The sequence below is a fragment of the Chiloscyllium punctatum genome, chromosome 3 (genome assembly GCF_047496795.1).
Source record: "Chiloscyllium punctatum isolate Juve2018m chromosome 3, sChiPun1.3, whole genome shotgun sequence".
In the NCBI taxonomy this organism is placed as follows: domain Eukaryota; kingdom Metazoa; phylum Chordata; class Chondrichthyes; order Orectolobiformes; family Hemiscylliidae; genus Chiloscyllium; species Chiloscyllium punctatum.
Window position 1 is genome coordinate 43,859,262 of NC_092741.1, and position 12,396 is coordinate 43,871,657.

Genomic DNA, 12,396 nt, shown 5'->3' on the forward strand with positions numbered 1-12,396 from the left:
TTTTGTATATATTCAATTATGAAAGGGCCGGTTGATTGGTTTGGATATTCCATGTTCTTTACAATTTACTTGAAACTATTGATATGTTTTGTTTTAAAAAGCTTAAATTTGAAAAGAGAGAAAGCAAAACAGAGATTGAGAAAAGGATTCGGTGTCACATACAGCTCTACCCCTCTTCAGTAATTGTCAATGGGAGATGCGGCGCGGCCCCAATTAGTTCCCTGTTCAGCCCAGCGCCGGTCGCTCCTCCTTGTCCCAGCTGCTCCCTCGCGGAGACTGAATGTGGAAGAGCGAGGTCAGACGGAACATCGAGTGCTGCTCCCTCTGTGCCAACCGCTCGGATTCGCCCTCTCTGCTTCTCCATCTCTTCCCTTTTCCGGGAGCTGCATTCTTTGTGCCAGTTATGTACAGTGAGCTCCTGGCCCCGGGAGGCCTGAAGCGATTGGCAGTGAAGAGGTTGTGTCGTGACACAGACAAAAGTCAGGCGCTGCAGGTTTTGACATATGATCTAACAGCTGCAGTGTCAGCAGCAGCTGAGAGTGTCATGGGATCTCAGCCTGAGAGCCATCGTGTTGTCTGCCCTCCTTCCCGGCTTTGAAAGTACAGTGCTTAGCTCAGGAGAGGAAATTTTAAATTAATCGTTAATACCATAATCTCCAGCCCCCACACAATTTGACCTGGACAGATATAACGAGCGAAAGTTCATTTATTCAATTGCACACGGTGTAAAGCCACAGGAGCTTTGTGTCTGAATAATCCGAAGCATATTGCTCTGAAACAAAGCGCTTTATTCATTGCTAAAATCTGTTTAAAACCTAAACTTGCCCTCTTACTGGGGTTACAGGCAAGGATGTGGTACACTGTTGTAGAATCAATGTCCGAATCAGAAAATTCGCTAATACTGTTTTTCTGACCCGCAATTAAAGACATACCAAATTCATGAAAATGTGTTTGCCAATTCTCTTTTATTTAGAGTCATAGAGATGTACAGCACAAAACAGACCCTTCCGCCCAACTCGTACATGCCAACCAGATATCCTAACCCAATCTAGTCCAATCCAATGCCAGCTCCCGGCCCATATTCCTCCAAACCCTTCCTATTCATATACTCATCCATGTTGCAATTGTACTAGCCTCCAGCACTTCCTCTGGCAGCTCATTCCACACACGCACCAAGCAGCGTGCAGTGGGTCAAATCGCTCATTGAAGTTGTACGGTTAATTGCTACAGCAGTGATGAACAGCCCTGGTTAAAAATTATCAGCAAGAACTGGAGAAGCTGCGTTGATCTCCTTGAACGAGAAAGTGAGGACTGCAGATGCTGGAGAGTCAGAGTCAAAACATGTGGCTCTGGAAAAGCACAGGAGGTCAGGCAGCATCGGAGGAGCAGGAGAGTCGACATTTTGGGCATAAGCCCTTCATCAGGAGTGTGGGGGAGGGGAAGGGACTAGAGAGGTCAATAGGAGGGAAGGATTGGAGCTGGGGGAAGGTAGCTGGGAAGGCGATAAGTAGATGCAGGTGATGGTGATATTTTGGAGGAGAGGGTGGCTCCTTAAAGCAGAGAGGGTTTGATAAAGCAGTTCAGAATGAGAAGGAATTTGATATTTTGACTCCCTTCCACCTACAAAGAATGATGGACACAAGGCAAACAATCCATTGAGGTTTGGTGTCTTTATTTGGGCATTTTTGCTGATGGCTGTGAGGTTAATATTTGAGAGGGAGGTTCTGCCAATGGAGCTGCACTTGAAGCTTTCAAATGGTGCTCTGTTATTGTTCTTGGTGTTGGTGCCTTGTTGCCAACCTGTTGCATCCATTGGATGTTGTGGTAGTGTATGGGAGCCCACAGGAGATAGCACCATTTCCCACTTGCACCAGCCAGTAACGCCAAGGGTGATAGTCAATGTTTAGGACTGTCATAATGCACTTGCAAGTATCTCACATAGGAGCCTTGGATGCCCACTTGTCTTCTGGCTCTGGTTACCTCACCACATGGAAGATCCTTGAGTATACAAGTCATCTCTTGCCCAGTGGATATGTCTGATATACCGAAAATGCCTTTGTCTAATTACTATCAACACTCTTGGGGATTCTGCCTTTGAGCGAAGGACTAGGTTTGTAGTTTTGTCTTGCTAACTGGGTATAGAAAATGGACCTCATTCAGACAGCACAGGTGATAGTCCAGACAATACAAGACCAACATAGAATTTATCTGTCTCTACCTACTAATTAAACCTGGAAAACCATGCATCCAACTCATTTTTTTCAAAACACGTGGATAATACTTCATGGTTTATCTGTTGTCAGAACCATCCCCAGAATAGCTTAAATTGTAACAGGTATCCAGTTAACACTACCTCTCTACTCTAGTCCCCTGCTGCCCATAATTATTATACTACTCACTAAAGTATTAATCCTTCAAAGTTGATGTTGCTCCAGTCATGTCTCTTCACATGTGGCCATTTCTTGCAGATGGTAAGAGAGATGTGAAGTGGAACATCTCACCCACCTTTTCCATTGGAAACACCTTCCTGTTTCCCAGTTACCATTGAAAGATTATTACAACACAGCCAGATATTGCCATACTATTCAGTTTGATAATTAACTCTTAACTCACCAATATGTCAATATTTGCCAAGATTGACTCAAAGACCTTTGACTCTGTACTTTAGAGAAATTTAGACTCACTGGCAGCAATTTCTGAATTTCTGCACTCAGTTGCCATCAGTGTTAGAATACTACTGGTATTATTACAGTAAAATTTTAGCCATTGTGTTTGTACAGACAGTTTGTTTTAATTAAGTAGGTTAGGAAGGATCCATGTTCATCACCTTAGGTTTTCTAAGGCTAGTACTTGATTGGATGTCTTCTTTTCCCATATAATGTATGGACTTAGGCAAGAGCTTGCAAGGTTACATAGTTAATGCTGATTTGTCAAAGTTCTTTGAACAAGAGCGCAATCAATTTCTGACTAGGGAGAGGTCAGCTCATGTGAAAGGTGAAAGTATAATCAGAGCCCAACTGGCCACCTAGATGAGATTTGATGGTCTAAAAGGATTGGAGATATGTTTTTCAGATTGTTTCCCTCACTGACCTGGGTTTATTTTTGTCTCTCCATGGTTTCCAGTGGGAAATCAGGGTTGGGACACTGTTGAGATGAGATACATCTTATGATATGTATGCGATATTATATGGGATAGATTGGATACGCTGGGGTTTTTTTTGTCTGCTGTTGTCATATGCTTGCATTATATTAAGGCTGGGAAAAATACAGGAGAAAATTAGAGTATACTAATTGGGAGAATAACTGGTATTAACTACCATGATGCCAATTGCCAGTTGGCTAGATGTCCATTGAGGTTTTAGAGCATACTGCAGATCCCACAATAACTAATAGAGATTTCTGCCTGTGTAGAATCAGCAACAAGAGTCAAATATTTCCATAAATACCTTACCTTACCCACTTACAGAGATAAGACTACCTTATGAATATAAGACATTTAAATCTGGATGCATCCCCCTTTCTCCTTGGCTCTTTATTCTTTGTTTTTCTGTTTTTTTTTTAATTCTGTTTTTTGTATCTTAGATTGTTGTTTTGGACTCTGTATCTAAGATTTCTTTTAAAATTGCACCTAAGAGGGTGCTGGAGAATGGCGACTTTGTACACTTTTCACTGTTCTCCTGTAATTCTATACTTGAGTACACGTAACAATAAAATCTAATTCTAAACACTAACCACAAGGACTTGAAAGTAACGTGGAGAAGTCAGGATCTATGACAAAAAGGTTTACTAATGTCCTTTAGGGAAGGCCATCGATCACCCTTACCTGGCCTTCATGTGATTCCACTACCACAGCAATGTGGTTGACTCTTAATTGCCCTCAGGACAATTACGGATGGACAATAAATGTTGGCTTAGCCAGAGATGCCACATCCTGTGAGTGAATTAAAAAAACAAGTCCATTATTGTCTCTCCCACAGTCCAGCATGCATGGTGAGCAAGCTCAATGGTGTGGAGACCTAAAGTGAAGAGTTGCATGGTTTAGGCAATTGGTGCAAGAGAAACATCTACCATGACCCTACAAACTGCTGCTGTAGAAACATGTTGTAAATTAACATTGCTGGCTAAATAATCGTTTCCCACCGCTTATTCTCCAAGAGAAAGTGGCGGTGAGTTGATTTCTTGAATTGCAGCTGTCCTTTGGCTGTAAGTACACCTATAGTACTGTCAGTGAAGGGAGTTCAAGGATTTTGGCTTAGTGACAGTGGTTTGGAATATGTTGAAGTAGCCTTGATGAGTTACTTGTTATGGATCAGGCCAAAGCCCCTCAAAACATTTCAAGAAAGTAGCCCAGATCCTAACTTTTACTAGTTGTGTTAAGCAGGTGTAATGTGGATATCCCAGGAGTGATGCAGCTGGCCCAACTATTTAGTCTTAAACAAAACAGAATTTTTTGCAAAATTTCCGAATGAAACACAAATAGAAGAGAACAGAATACGGAATAACTTAACCTATCCGAAAACCCACACATAATCTCAGCTTAATATTACTGTTCCAAATACTTGCAAAATCCCATAAACACCCCTTGGCACAAAAGGTAAAATCAAACACAGGGTCTTACAGGAGAGAGAGATGGCAGAGGGATTCAGCATGGAACACCTTCTTCCATGTAGTTGTTTCTTGGACCAACAGCCTCAAAACTGACTGCCTGCTTTTGGTGAACATCCAGACTGCTGAAACCAAACCAAACTAAACCAGAGAAAAGCTGAGCTGGGAGAATGACCACTCCCCTTTCATTGTACAAATTTTTGTTTTAAACTCAAAAGTCTTTTGTCTAAGGCAGTATCTGTTAGCTATAATCAAATTGGCCCTGAAACCCTTCAAACCTAGACTTTATGGAATCATTGTTTTTATGACCTGTCTGAAACGAACAACCAAGGACAGCATAACCGTATTAAAGGAGCGTCAGCATCACATACTGCAGTGCATCATGTAGTTGTTACACACTGCTGTCACTGTGTATCTGTGGTGAAGGGAGTTAAATTTGGAGGTGATAGATGTGTGTCATTCAAGCAAACTGTTTTTCTTCCTGGTTTGTGTCAAGCTCCTGGAATGTTATTGGAGATGCACTCATCCAGGCAAGTGGGAAGTATTCCATCACTCTTGACTTGTGCCTTATTGATGGTGAATAGACATTTGAGAGATAGGAATTGACTTACTTGCCATTTAGGTCCCAGCCTCTGACCTGCTCTTGCTGCCACAGTATTTCCAATTCAGTTTATGGTCAGCTGTAACCACCATATGTTGACAGTGGGTGATTCAGTAATGGCAATGTTGTTGAATATATGGGGGAGAAGATAATTGTTAGGGATGTTATTTGGCATAAATGTTACTTTCACTCATCAACCGAAACCAAGTATTATCCAGGACTTGCTGCACATGGAGATGGATTCTACAGAATCTGAGGAGTTGTGAATAGCACTGAACATTGTGAAATCATCAATAAATAGTACCAGTTTTGGTCTTATGCTGGAGGGAAAGCCATTGATGAGGCCAAAAGCTGTTTCTTTTCTATTGTTACAATTTTGCCAGAGGTGCAGCAGAAATTCTGTTGGTAACATGACACCAACATACAAGCAGTTCTGAGGAAATCCTGTCTGTGGTTGTCAAAAGATTGACTTGATCATGAATGCAGAAGATCTAGGAGCTACCCTTCCACTTACTTCCCTTAAATAGAGGCCTGATAGAAATTGTTAGGAAGTATATAAACTGCATATTTATTCAAGCAAAATCATATCATTCAGGTGGAACTTTCTGTTCTGTATAGGCCTCCAAGGATTGGAATGAGTGCAATAAATAACTCCTTGGCATCTTAAATGTGAAAGTCACAATAGTCTCAGAGGACCCAGACTGCTCTCTCATCAGATGAAGATTACTGGCAGTGAGTTTAACCTGAAGATCACCACGCATCAACAAGGGAAAATATTGAAAAGGTCCATGGCGATCTCAGTCAATGCGGTAAATGAACATACACTGATGATGTCACTCTGCAATGCCAACTAGCCATTGGAAGAAGCCTGGTGTTAGACGTTTGAGACTATGACAACATTGACAGTGACTTGGAGTGAAAATGTCTCCCTGACTTCAAAGAGGAGCTATTAAACTTTTGTCACAGATTTAGCTTTCTAGAGCTCTGATACAAACTCTTAGCTACACTGAAAAGTGAATAAAGTGAATTCCAATGATTTCCAATTAAGGACTCCAGTAAACAATGGATCAGTTATGAATAAAGCTGTCGGCAGGTATTGCTATGACTAGCATTTTAAATATTATACGACCATATATTCGAACATACAAATTTGTCCCTTCAAGTCTGCTCTGCCATTCAATAAGATCCTGGCTGATGTGATTATTCCACATTTCTGTCTATCTATGATAACCTTTCACCCCACTGCTCATCAAGAATCTGTCTACTGCCTTGACTCTGACTCTTTCACTATTTAAGGGATAATTCATAGCAAATATGTTGTTAAACTTGAAAGGGTGCAGAAAAAATTTACAACAATGTTACTCGGGTTGGAGGGTATGAGCTGTAGAGAGAGACTGAATAGACTGGGGCTATTTTCCCTGCGGCATCGGAGGCTGAGGGGTGATCTTATCGAAGTTTATAAAATTATTAGGGGCATGATAGGGTAAATAGACAAGATCTTTTCCCCTGGGTAGGTGTGTCAAAAACTAGAGGATGGAGGTTTAAGGTGAGAGGAGAAACATTTAAAAGGGACTTAAGGTGCAACTTTGTTACACAGATGGTGGTGCGTGTATGGAATGAGCTGTCGGAGGAAGTGTTGGAGGCTGGTACAATTACAACATTTAAAAAGCAGCTGGGTGGATATATAAATAGAAAGGGTTAGAGGGATATGGACCAACTGCTGCCAAATGGGACTAGATTAATTTAAAACATCTGGTTGGCATTGGGGAGTTGGACTGAAGGGTCTGTTTCTGTGCTATACAACTCTGACTCTATGACTTGTGATTCTCTGAGAAAAACAATTCTCCTCATCTGTTATAAACACTGGAATCTCCCAAAAAGGTAACCACCTTCTCCTCATCCATTCTGTCAATACCCCTCAGGATCTTAAATGTTTCAATCAAGTTAACTCTCATTCTTCTAAACTTCAGCAGATACAAATCTAGCCTGTCCAATCCTTTCTCATTAGACAACCCATCTATTCTAGATATTAGTCTGGTAAAATCTATGTGAATTGCTTCCAATGCATTTCTATCTTTCCTAAAAAAGGAAACCAATACTGGACACAATACTCCACATGTAGTTTCACTAATGCCTACATAACTGAAACAAGAATGATCAGATATATAAAATGGAAACACTAACAAAATTGCACAATTTGAGTTCAGAGTCCAATTATGTTGGCATTAAACTGAGTAACGCTGATTTATGATAGCAAGTTAACAGTTTGCCAACCTGAAACATGAATTCAGTTTCTCTCTTCACAAATGGTGTTTTATTAGATAAAAGGAGTTAGTCAGAGTAGGGGCAGTAAATTTCATCTCAGAAGACAGTATGTGACTAGAATGAGCAAAACTGCAGCTGCAAGATGGAGGAGCAATGTCTAACTGAGCATCCAAGGTCAGGTGGGACCAAAACTGCTCACAACTCATTAGCTAAAGAATGTTAACAGTAGGTGTAAACGTAAAACTTTACACGGAACTAACTCAGTTAGTGTGGCATGGTGGCTCAGTGGTTAGCACTGCTGCCTCACAGTGCCAGGGATCCGCGTTCGATCCCTGCCTTGGGTGACTGTCTGTGTGGGGTTTGCACATTCTCCCCATGTCTGTGTGGGTGTCTTCTGGGTGCTCCAGTTTCCTCCCACAATCCAAAGATGTGCAGGCCAGGTGCATTAGTTAGGGGAATGGGTTTGGGTGGGTTACTCTTTGGAGAGTCGGTGTGGACTGGTTGGCCAAAGGGCCTTCCACACTGTAGAAAATCTAATTCCTAAAATTCTACCCAAACTGCTGTCTCTAGTATATTCTGTTTTGTTGAATAGAATTTGAGTAACACATTACTTATGTTGGGGAGAGATGTCAAAGAGCACATTGAGTTCTTCAGAAGTACAATCAATCTTTATTCAAGTTCTTTACCACTTGTGTAGAAGAGGCCAGAAACCACTCGGAGTCTGGCCTTTATGTGGAGTCCAGTTGTCCTCTTAATATCCAAGTTCAGATTGGAAGAGAGGTCAATGGCGCTCTGATTTCCCCAGTGGGATACAGCATTTTTATACATTCGCGTTAGAATAATTACTTGCAACATTGTCATTGATCCTTCCCTCTTAATCTATTAATCCAATCTTGTAAAATACCTATCAATGATGAACACCGCTATGGATCACCCTAGGTTCCCCATGACTTCATGATGCTTACCAGACATTGAAATCTTCAGGCCTTGGAATCATACAATGAATCTCGTTAATTCACAATTCAAAGTTAATGGTTAAACTCATTTTCAGACATTTCCCGGACTTGCTTATCTCTAAGGACTGCTTGAATTCGGTTATTCATTTTATTCATTGCAATCTCAATCAAATTCTGTTACTTGTCTTATATTTCCCTCTGACCTAATCACAGGAGATACTAATTGCTATAAAATTCATAATATTAGTTCTACTATAAAGTTAGTTCTGTGTAAAGTTTTATGTTTACTCCAACAGTTAACATTCTTTAGCTAATGAGTTGTGAGCAGTTTTGGTCCCACCTGATCTTGGATGCTCAGTTAGACATTGCCCCTCTATCTTGCAGCTGCTCATTCTAGTTACATACTGTCTTCTGAGATGAAATTTACTGCCCCTACACTGACTAACTCTTTTTACCTAATAAAACAACATATTTTTCATTGCTAAAAACTAAACCTCAACCATTGTGACAGCTCAATGAATTGTCTGATGTCCTTGACTTTTACAAGACATAATCCCAATGTTATCGTTTGTCTCCTTTCTTGTGGGATCTTACTTTTCATTTTAATGCTTGCTACAAATTTCAGGCTTGCTATTCTTATACGTTATTTAATGAACGGTCTCCTACTCTCATCAGCAGCTGTTGTTTTCATAGAATTTCCTGTACATTTATTTGTAAGATTCTTTGTTCAAAGTTACCTTGAGATAACTCCTCTCAAAGCTACCACTGTGATAACTTATGGCCTCATTTTAAAGCTGGAACAGGCAAGCTAATCCTGTTACTGCAGCCATATTTATGCCAATGGGTAAACATATTGTGCCACCTCTGAACAGGGGCTGCCCCAACAACTTGGTATCTTACAAGCAATCATTGTAAATACAATAATTTTATATTTAATATTGTGTTGGGTTCAAAATTACTTTGAACAAGGAAGAAATACCTTAAACATTGTATTCTGTTGGTTGGGAACAACTGTGTAGAGAGTATGGGGCAAAGGTAATGACATATTTCAATGGAGCAGTGATTGGGACCCAGTGAAAGTAATAGGGAAATTTCCTGATGCCCCATTCTCAAAAGAACAATTATGCCATTGAATGTTTAAACTGAAGAATGACTATGATGATACCAAAAACGTTAAAATGAAGTGTGGAGCTAGTAGGAATATTTACATAGAAGCAGGGAGGCAAAAGGGAGATTTAATTGAGATTTTTCAGATGATGAAGACTTTGACTGACTGTATAGAGAAACAGTATTTCTTCAATGTTAAAGGATGATCAGTTTAAAATTGGCAATGAGAGAGTCTAAGATAAATTTATTTGTATAGGAAATTTGGGAGTGTGACATGCTCTTCCATAGAAAGCGGTTAGAGACTATTGTATTTCTAATACAAAAACTGAAAAACATTTGAAGTAACTGAAGATGCAAGGGTACGGGGAAACAGCAAAACATTATGGTTACTTCTGTAGTGCAGAGACATTTGGGCTGAGTACATTTAATTTATGATACAAACTTTTAGAGACCAGTGCCTTTAAAAATTATATATCCATGTTAAATGTCTTTTACTAACTTCTATTTAGTACTTGAAATACAGGTGGGGCTCAAGCTCAGACTGGTCTTTCGTGACAGAAAATGCAGCTTGAAAATCTGCCTCCTTTGCAGCTAGAGGAAGAAATCTATAGTGGTCCCCACAGAAGCCTGTGGCGGAAAGCAATAAAAAAAAATTACCTTTGTAGCTGTGAGAAGGTAATTGGAAATGTTAGTAACCAGAACAAGTAGCTGATGCATTCATATTGGTTAGGCAGCTTGAGTCGAAAAGTGTGGTGCTGGAAAATCTCAACAGGTCAGGCAGCATCCGAGAAGCAGGAGAATCAACGTTTCAGGCATAAGCCCTTCATCAGGAATAAGGCAGCTTGAGATTTATTTAACCAAAAAGAGAACAGAAGAATCCATAAAAATAAAAATAACCTTGGAAGATTGCTGCAACACTGAAGAGAATTAAAGTCAGTTCTGGAGGAATCAGTCAGTCTCTATAATAATGATGAACTTTCAACATTCTTGTAGTGTTTAAGGGAATTCTTTAGAGAAAGTAAAATGTTTGTAGCACAATTAATTATAAATGTAGTGTTAAATTAATAGTAGTTGCTTTGTTAAATTGTACAACAGGTTGTTTTTGTTAAAGTGCATGAAATTTTGTTGCATAATTCTGTAAGTCATGAGATGTTTGGATCATAGAATCCCTACAATGTGGATCCCAACAAGTCCACACCAACCATCCAAAGAGTATCCTACCCAGACCCATTCCCCTACCCTATTATACTCTACATTTCCCTGACTAATGCATCTAGCCTACACATCCTTGAGCAGTATGAGCAATTTAGCATGGCCAATTCAGCGAACCTGCACATTTTTGGACTGTGGGAGGAAACCAAAGCAACCAGAGGAAATTCACATAGACACGAGGAGAATGTGCAAACTCCACACAGATAGTCACTCAAGGCAGGAATAAAAACCTGGGTCCTCGGTGCTGCTAGGTGCTGCTTTAAACGTTACATAATAACTATTTGTTCATATCTAATATAGCTTGGCCATGATGAAGAAGAAGGGCCCCTAATGACAGCAGATTGCTTGGGGATCTTTTTTGAGTAAAAAGGATTCGTTGCTGTTAAAAATTATACTAAAGCTGTAACCTGATACTGTGGTTTTGACAACTGCATTGTCCAGAAACCTCTCCTGCCTGAACTCCCTTTTTAACAGCATCTATCTACAGCACATCGACTGCATGGCTCAAGAAGGCAGCTCACCTCCAATTTCTCCAGGCCAGGTAAGTAGCGAAGGAAGCGGTGTGGGGAAATAAATACTGGCCTAGCCAGTGAAAGAATTTTAAAAGAACTGATGGCAAGTTAGTATCTGTGTAGAGGAACAGCAAAACATTGTGCTGATCTTTGTGGCCATCTAGTGGTAGTTCAATGTCAGCTATAGAAATTTGATGTTAACTCAAGGATGTCATTTTAGATTCAACAGTCAGTCTAAAAGTCTTAATTAAAACTAAGACTGGAATGCAATTATCAATATGTTCTGCATTTTTGCAGGCAATGAATGATGTGTAACAGCAGCAGCCAGTATCTTGTATCGGCATAGCGGCATGGTGGCTCGGTGGTTAGCACTGCTGCCTCACGGGACCCAGGTTCGATTCCAGCCTCAGGCGACTGTCTGTGTTTGCATGTTCTCCCTGTGTCTGTGTGCGTTTCCTCTAGGTGCTCCAGTTTCCTCCCACAGTCCAAAGATGTGCAGGTTAGGTGAATTGGCCATTCTAAATTGCCCATAGTGTTAGTCAGAGGGAAATGGGACTGGGTGGGTAACTCTTCAGAGGGTTGATGCGGACTTGTTGGGCTGAAGGGCCTTTTTCCACACTGTAGGGAATCTAGTCTTGTATAGCTACTGGTCAGACAGTTGAGCAACACATAAAAGATTGATTGATAACTGATACTCTATTATTAAACGTATTAGTGACATTTGTTAAAATGACTTGATTGACATTACTCAGTTACTATGATTAGGAAAGATCTTTCTCACAGTATTCAGCATAGTTTACAGGATGATTAAAATGTGAAAGGTTAACAGTCTTTCATTTGCAGAGTCAGACTGAATATTTCTGAAATTATATAAAACATTTGCAGAAATAGTTTTCCACAACATCATTTCACTTGCACTGTTATGAAAATATAAGTTCATCAGTCCATTATTGAGACTTTTCTTTTAAAAAGGCACTTCTGTTGAATAAATGACACTGACCTTTAGCCGCTAATTTGCACTAGTGAAGCCACATTCCATTCAATGGAAATCTAAAAGTCGACAGAGTCCCCAGTGTAGACAATAGAACCTCTGAAAAAGTGAACAGACCATGCTTATTGCATTAAGATTCAGGAGTTA

The 12,396-nt window shown here is 40.2% G+C and overlaps 1 long non-coding RNA gene across 1 annotated transcript in view; it reads right to left on the minus strand.

The window, feature by feature from the left end:
• LOC140454598 (uncharacterized) overlaps positions 1 to 12,396 on the minus strand; it is an 89,032-nt gene that overhangs the window by 65,742 nt on the left and 10,894 nt on the right. The window contains exon 2 of the long non-coding RNA XR_011952718.1: positions 12,259 to 12,348. This is a non-coding gene — a long non-coding RNA (uncharacterized lncRNA). The remainder of the gene's footprint in view (positions 1 to 12,258; positions 12,349 to 12,396) is intronic.